General features: G+C 27.9%; 2 protein-coding genes across 9 annotated transcripts in view; one reads left to right on the forward strand and one right to left on the reverse strand.

Annotated features, from left to right (window-relative positions):
* LOC112680892 (ras-related protein Rap-1b) overlaps window positions 1–6,484 on the forward strand; it is a 162,531-nt gene that overhangs the window by 94,837 nt on the left and 61,210 nt on the right. For 5 of the 6 annotated variants that reach the window (XM_025551121.1, XM_025551119.1, XM_025551120.1 and 2 more), the window contains one exon: window positions 5,388–5,441. The exons of the other annotated variant lie outside the window; for it this stretch is intronic. The gene's annotated coding sequence lies outside the window, so the exon portion shown is untranslated. The remainder of the gene's footprint in view (window positions 1–5,387; window positions 5,442–6,484) is intronic. 6 annotated transcript variants of the gene reach the window in all.
* Window positions 1–6,484, reverse strand: part of LOC112680891 (lipase member H-like) — a 37,082-nt gene that overhangs the window by 9,625 nt on the left and 20,973 nt on the right. The gene's annotated exons all lie outside the window — the stretch shown is intronic.

Here is a 6,484-nt window from a genome sequence, read left to right on the forward strand (position 1 = left end):
TGGGCAGTATTTCTGTTTGAGAGGACTGGTCGAAAGAAAGATTTTACTGTCGCGACATTTTGGTGTCTTGCCGACCACACCCGATTAAAACGGCCACGACGATCGTTTATGGTAGTGATGGGTGGTTCTTGAAAGTCAATCAATTTAAATCGGAATGAAAACTTTATGATAAGAACAGTCAGTATTGTAAAAATATCGGAAATAGAATTAACAATTAATAATGAATTGATTCACATAAAATATCGTATCAACAATTCGATTTATATAAAAATTGGATTAACGATTCGAATCGATCTTTTAAATGGTCGAATCACGGAGATCAATTCAAAAAATCGATTCATCGCACGAAAAAGGTTGATTCAAATCACCCCCCCCCCTCCAATCACTAATGTGTTCGGTAACGTGTCGTTCCACTGGAGCAACGCACCGCGGCACGTAAAAAGTCGCGTCTTCTGCCCACCACGTTCAACGTACGTGACTGTTGCTGCACACCACGTTTAACTCGGGTAAAGTTCAAGTGCGTCTATGCTTGTTGTTTTGATTTATGAGCTTTGCAAATGAAGCACGCACCTGCAGAAAATACCTGCAAAAGCTGCTATGCCTCCCAAATTTTTGTAAATGGGACCAGACCAGGCTCAAATGTTTACTCACATCTAGGCAAACTTAAGTCTTGCTATCCCTTATATTTATTATTTAATTTTACTTTAAAATAAGACAAAACAATTATAGAGTATTATTTTTTACTATACATAATTTGATACAAGAAGGTAATAGAAAATGTAATCTTTTTTTTTAAATTATCTATAGTTTAAAAATTGGAAATATAGCACTAGATATGAGATTATGTTGCCTATTTAAGCTTATATCAGAACCGGGCCTGAATGGGACCCTAAAATTTAAGTCAAAGATTATGGGGTGTGTGTTTTAACTGATGTGTGTCAAATTAAATAAAACTTATTCAAAAATATTCGGTAAAAAATAAATGATGTTTTGTAATTGAGAAAATAAACATATATTTTCTAAATTTTTGAGCAAAAACTTATTATGGTGATATAACAGCTACAATTTGACTATAAAAGTACAAATCATAAATAATTAAAGCTATAGAAAAGAAAATTTAATTTAATAAAATAAAAAAAATAAATAAGCTTTGTTTATTTAAATATTTATTCATTTTACTTTATTAAATATATGTACAAGTTTTGTTATGATAGGGTCCAAAATTATTACAGACACCACTCCCCTGAAATACAGATCCACGCACGCCTATGGGTATCAGTTCCATGTACGTTTCGCATCAGTTTTCGTTTACAAGCATCGTTTCAGTACCAACGCCACAGTAACAGCAGTGACGCGATGGTGAAAACATTTATTTTCAAATCCCCGTACACAGAGTACACAGTAATCCCTTGTTGTCCACAGTGGTTACGTTCCGGCAATAGGTTTCACTGATAACGAGACCATAAAGCAATTAATAAGTATTTTCTACGAGTACATATTTTCTCAATAAATATTAGTGCTTTCCATAACATTGCGTCATGTTGCTTTTTCGTTTTCTCGCATTTATCGAACACTAGATTCGTTCATTTTATATTTCCTAGCAAGCGACGTTGTGATATCATTACTTGTTGATCCATCCAAAATGCCAATCAATATTTAACAAATACCAACTGACAACCGAACAATTGGTGAATATAAACCGTACACGTGCAATAGTCACCTAATGTGGCTTATCTGTAATAAGTGCACATGTATATACATAGTTTTTTAGTAATACCTAGTGGTATACAAAAATTATCTACAGAAATGAATCTACTTAAATGCATTGCAGTGCTTGTAGAATACCGATAAAATGTTATCGCGTAAATAACGTTTCATCACGGATAAAATGTCAGTGGATAACAAAGGATTACTATTTCATTATTTTTACCATTATTATTATGATTTTATAAACAATACACGTTCAAGTCTCAAGTATTTTCATTTAACCAACCCACTTATTATTCCCACATTGAATAAGACTTTGTATTATTTTTTTATTTTTATTCTTTTCTACCTATGTGACAAATTAAATGTACGTCAGATATTACTAATCAATTGGATACATTTTTCACTTTTAATATACTTTTAAGTCGACGTTTTTGCGTCGTTTCGTTGTCGAGTAGAAAGGTAAACACCGACAAATCGTATTAACGTGATAAATCGAATAAAGAAAATACCGTCACGCCTTTTATTTATCGACTCAAAACCCGATCATAGTAATAGTTACATTTTGAAAATCTTATTCACAAACGAACCATGACGTCAAATATTAAAATGTTTCTAAAGGTAAATAGGTTAAATAAGTTTTAGGTATTTCTAAGTACTTACGCATCATGACACCAAACCGACCGTGTGAAATTTAACGAAAAACACGTGGTTGCAAATTAAACATAACCCATTCATCGACCACCCAGATACGTGATGACATTAAATAGTCTGTAACCTTTAAATGCTACTCTGTTTCCGAAAATCAACAGTATTGGCCGCATATTGGAATCATATAAAGTAAAAAACCAATCGGATACCATTTAAATCTGATACTAACGTAGTCGATTACAGTATTTGCTATGCTATATTGAATACTGGATGCAATACTTCAAGTAATGTAAATAATAATAAAAACCTTCAGTGCATGTTAAACATTCTCAAAATAACAATACAAACTTACTGCGAAAAACATCAAATGAACAAATAAAACAATTATTACCTCTTCCCGAAACAACTTCAAACAACCTCTCAGAAATCATCGCATATACTCGTATTTTCTTGCAATAATTATTATCAAAATGTAATAATAAAATAATTTTTAATCTTGATCAAATGCACTCTACCTTAAACATATTTTACTTCGAAATACGAGAATGACGCCAGTTAACACGAGCAAGAACTTTAAAAAAATAAGCTGTGAGGAAGGAAAAAAAATGATTAAAATAAGATAACGGAAACCTATTTTGTATAAAATATTCGTTTAAAAATATATGTTTTACGTTTATATTTAATATAGTGAATACGAAATCATGAAACTCATTTAAAAACTATTTAATCAATAACGATTTGTTTTTGATTCTTCACGAACAACTTCCGTCACTTTTTAACCAGCAAACTATTATAATTTTGAGAGATACTTTACAAAGATTACTCGTATATGTATATTGATTTTTGAAATACTATGAACTTAAACTTAATAATAGTCAATTAAAAATAGTAAAATCACTCAAAAATCGAAATTCTTTCACCAAAGTAAACACTTTATAGAAAATTTTCTTTCACGAGTTAACTTTAATCAAAACTTATTATAATATATACGGTGACATGCAAGTAAAATATATTGATAAAAGTTAACTCGTAAAAAAATAATATCATTAAAAAATGTATGTGTTTTAATTCATAATGTATTGACAACTTCCAATAAACTATTATTATATTGAGATATCTATATGGTAAGATAAAAATAATGGTTATTTTAATAATATTTTGGGCTGACATATGTCTGTGCATGAAAAAAATTAAAAATCATACCTTATTTTTAACCACCATAAATTTTAAAATTTGAGTATTAATTGTTTTATCATAATATAATTCACGTTTGAATTCCTGTTGATCATTATTGACTTCTACGTTAGCCTCTCATCAGTGTCACATTTCCAGAAAATAATTGAACAAACTAAAAGCAATTTTTCTGAAAAAAATCTAATCCACTAGTTACCAACTACGGGCTGTAGACCAAAACTGGCCTATGATAATTTATTACCGTTTTATCTATTAATCGCCAAAGTATCAAATCAAATTGAAAAATTTTATCTATACCGTTTTAAATGATTTGTTATTTTTTTAAAAAAAAAAAGTAGATTGAGGTGTAGTTTCAAAACAGTAGTATATTTATATTATCAACAAACTTACACGCAAATTTTTAATCGTTAAAAAAACATTTTGATAAGAGCAAATTAAAAACTTATCAGTTTATTTTAAACGCTTTTTCAAAAGAATACAAAACATATTTAAACTTATTTACAATTAGAAACCATCGAATTTCAATATAATAGTTATTTAAAAACACAATTTAAACATTATTCAAGCATTAAAAATCTTGTTGAGTTTATTTCGAATTCATCTAAAGAAAAATGTCCAAACGTTTGACAGTTGGTATTCAAGATTACTTTTATACTTTGTTCGACTTACATTTGTGAGCAAGTACTTCTATGAAAATAAATAAAAGCAAAACTCGGTCTTGCATAATAAATAAACATCACCGTGTCGTTTTTCAAGTAAATTCAAGAAAATTAGAGCCTAATATTGATGTTCTTTGTGAACCAAAATAAGGTTAATATTCACATTAAAAAATATATATGTTTATACTTTATAAACAAGGTAAAAATATGATTGGCCACAATTATTTTAATCTATAGATTTTATTAAATATCACTACATCATAATGTTAACATTTCTTATGTATTGGATTGTTTTATCCATTATTTTACTTGGCAATATAAAAATGTAACTAACACAATGAAATTTTATTTATAAACAAAAAATATTATTTTTGATAAATAGGTACTCGTTATTTATTTACTGATAATATGCGATGTATATATGTGAATAAAACTTTAAGAAAATATTAGTTTCATTGTTAAAATGAAAATAAGTTAATTATCTGGGAACAAAAAACGCTTCCATAACTTAAATATAATAATTTAATAGAAAATACAAATTAGTTATCTCTAGAAAATTTTCAATTTATATGATGAAATAACCACCTATTAGTAGGTGGTACACAAAAATTTACACAAATAATATCATTAATAACAATTCAAATTATTATATAATAATAAATGAGAAACTTTTACTGTTTTTTTAACAGTTACATAGTAAGCCTCGTTTACATTGAACGAGTTGACAAATAGCTAGCTGGTTAGGTTAGGTTAGAAGTGGACTCTATTTTAGAAATGGACTCGGTGTCGGCTGGTGTGGTGGTAATATCACACGCAAAACGTTTTATTCGGCCAGTAGCCAACTAGATAGTGATTAAAATCCACTTGGTTTTTATTATTACTCGCAGCTAGTTCACCAGCAACTATAATGACACACGGCTTGTTTACTATCTTTCAATCCGAAACGCCAGCTAATAGCGAGTAAAGCAGGCCGGCGTTCAACTTTACTCGCCGATAGTTTACAATCTGCTAGTTGACTAATCAACATGATTACACTTGACGAGTTAACTAGCAGATAGTGAATTTGCCAACTAACAGCTTGTAAACTCGCTCAATTTAAACGAAGCCTAAGTCAATCAATTATATTTAGTAAGATTAAATATAGCTATTTTATTAATTGTATGTTTTTTTTTTCAGGAGTGACTCTTTTTAAACTCAGTTTAATATAATACCCATATATGAAATTACCAGGTAACAATATTGTTATTTTTTTCATTTTTATAATCATTTTTTTTATATATATATATCATCATATAATGAATGATTAAAATTTATAAAAATAGAAACTAAGGTAATTTCATGGTTTAAAAATAATATGATCTCTACAATTCATAAGATTTTCTTATTTTTAATATTTTTTTTCCACCTTCTTTTGTTTTTTAACATAAATGATAATATATATGATTTATTTATAGTATAACATTGATTTTAATTGACCTGCATGAAATAATCATTCATTTATGAGATTTTAGTAATAAGATAATTAAAATATATTAAACAGACGTATTTAGATTAATATTATTTATAAATATAACTGTCATGATGATCGACTTTCACGCAGTGTTGGGACTTATCTAGATAAGTTTATCTAGATAAATTATCTTGATAGATTTTTTGTCTTCTTTTATCTTATCTAGATAAATAACGCTAAGTTAGCTAATGACTTATCTAAGATAAAATTTTTACTTATTTAGATAAATTTCTGCATTCTTGTCAAGATTAGAGTTATTTTTATTCTTGTACGGAGACGAATCCAACAAATCAGAGATCATCAAAATCGGTACAGCCGTTCTTGAATTATAAATTCTCTAAATAACATGACTTTCTTTTATACATATAGATTTTGTATTTATAATCATAATTCGTGAATTGTTAATAAGTAATAAGTAATTTCTCGGTGTGACTTGTTTTTGTATTTTCATGTCGGGAAAATATTTTTGGTATTTTTCAGCTTACTTTTCTTATTTTTCCATGGAAGTCCCAAGTATAGTAGGCATTTGATTTTAGTATATACATGTAACTCATATGTTGAAAGTCATTATTTCACTCTTGGAACCCGTAAAGTCGTAACTACTTATAGAATAATGAAAATCATCAAATTAATATTATATGGAAAACAATATTGTTAACTTAAAATAATTTTTTATGTATTCTGTACTCATCCTGATACGTATAAAGTAATTTTCATTTTTTTTTTTTTTTTTTTTTTTTTTTTTTTTTTTTTTTTTTTTTTT

Source organism: Sipha flava, unplaced genomic scaffold, assembly GCF_003268045.1.
Source record: "Sipha flava isolate LNK unplaced genomic scaffold, YSA_version1 181_pilon_pilon, whole genome shotgun sequence".
Lineage (NCBI taxonomy): Eukaryota > Metazoa > Arthropoda > Insecta > Hemiptera > Aphididae > Sipha > Sipha flava.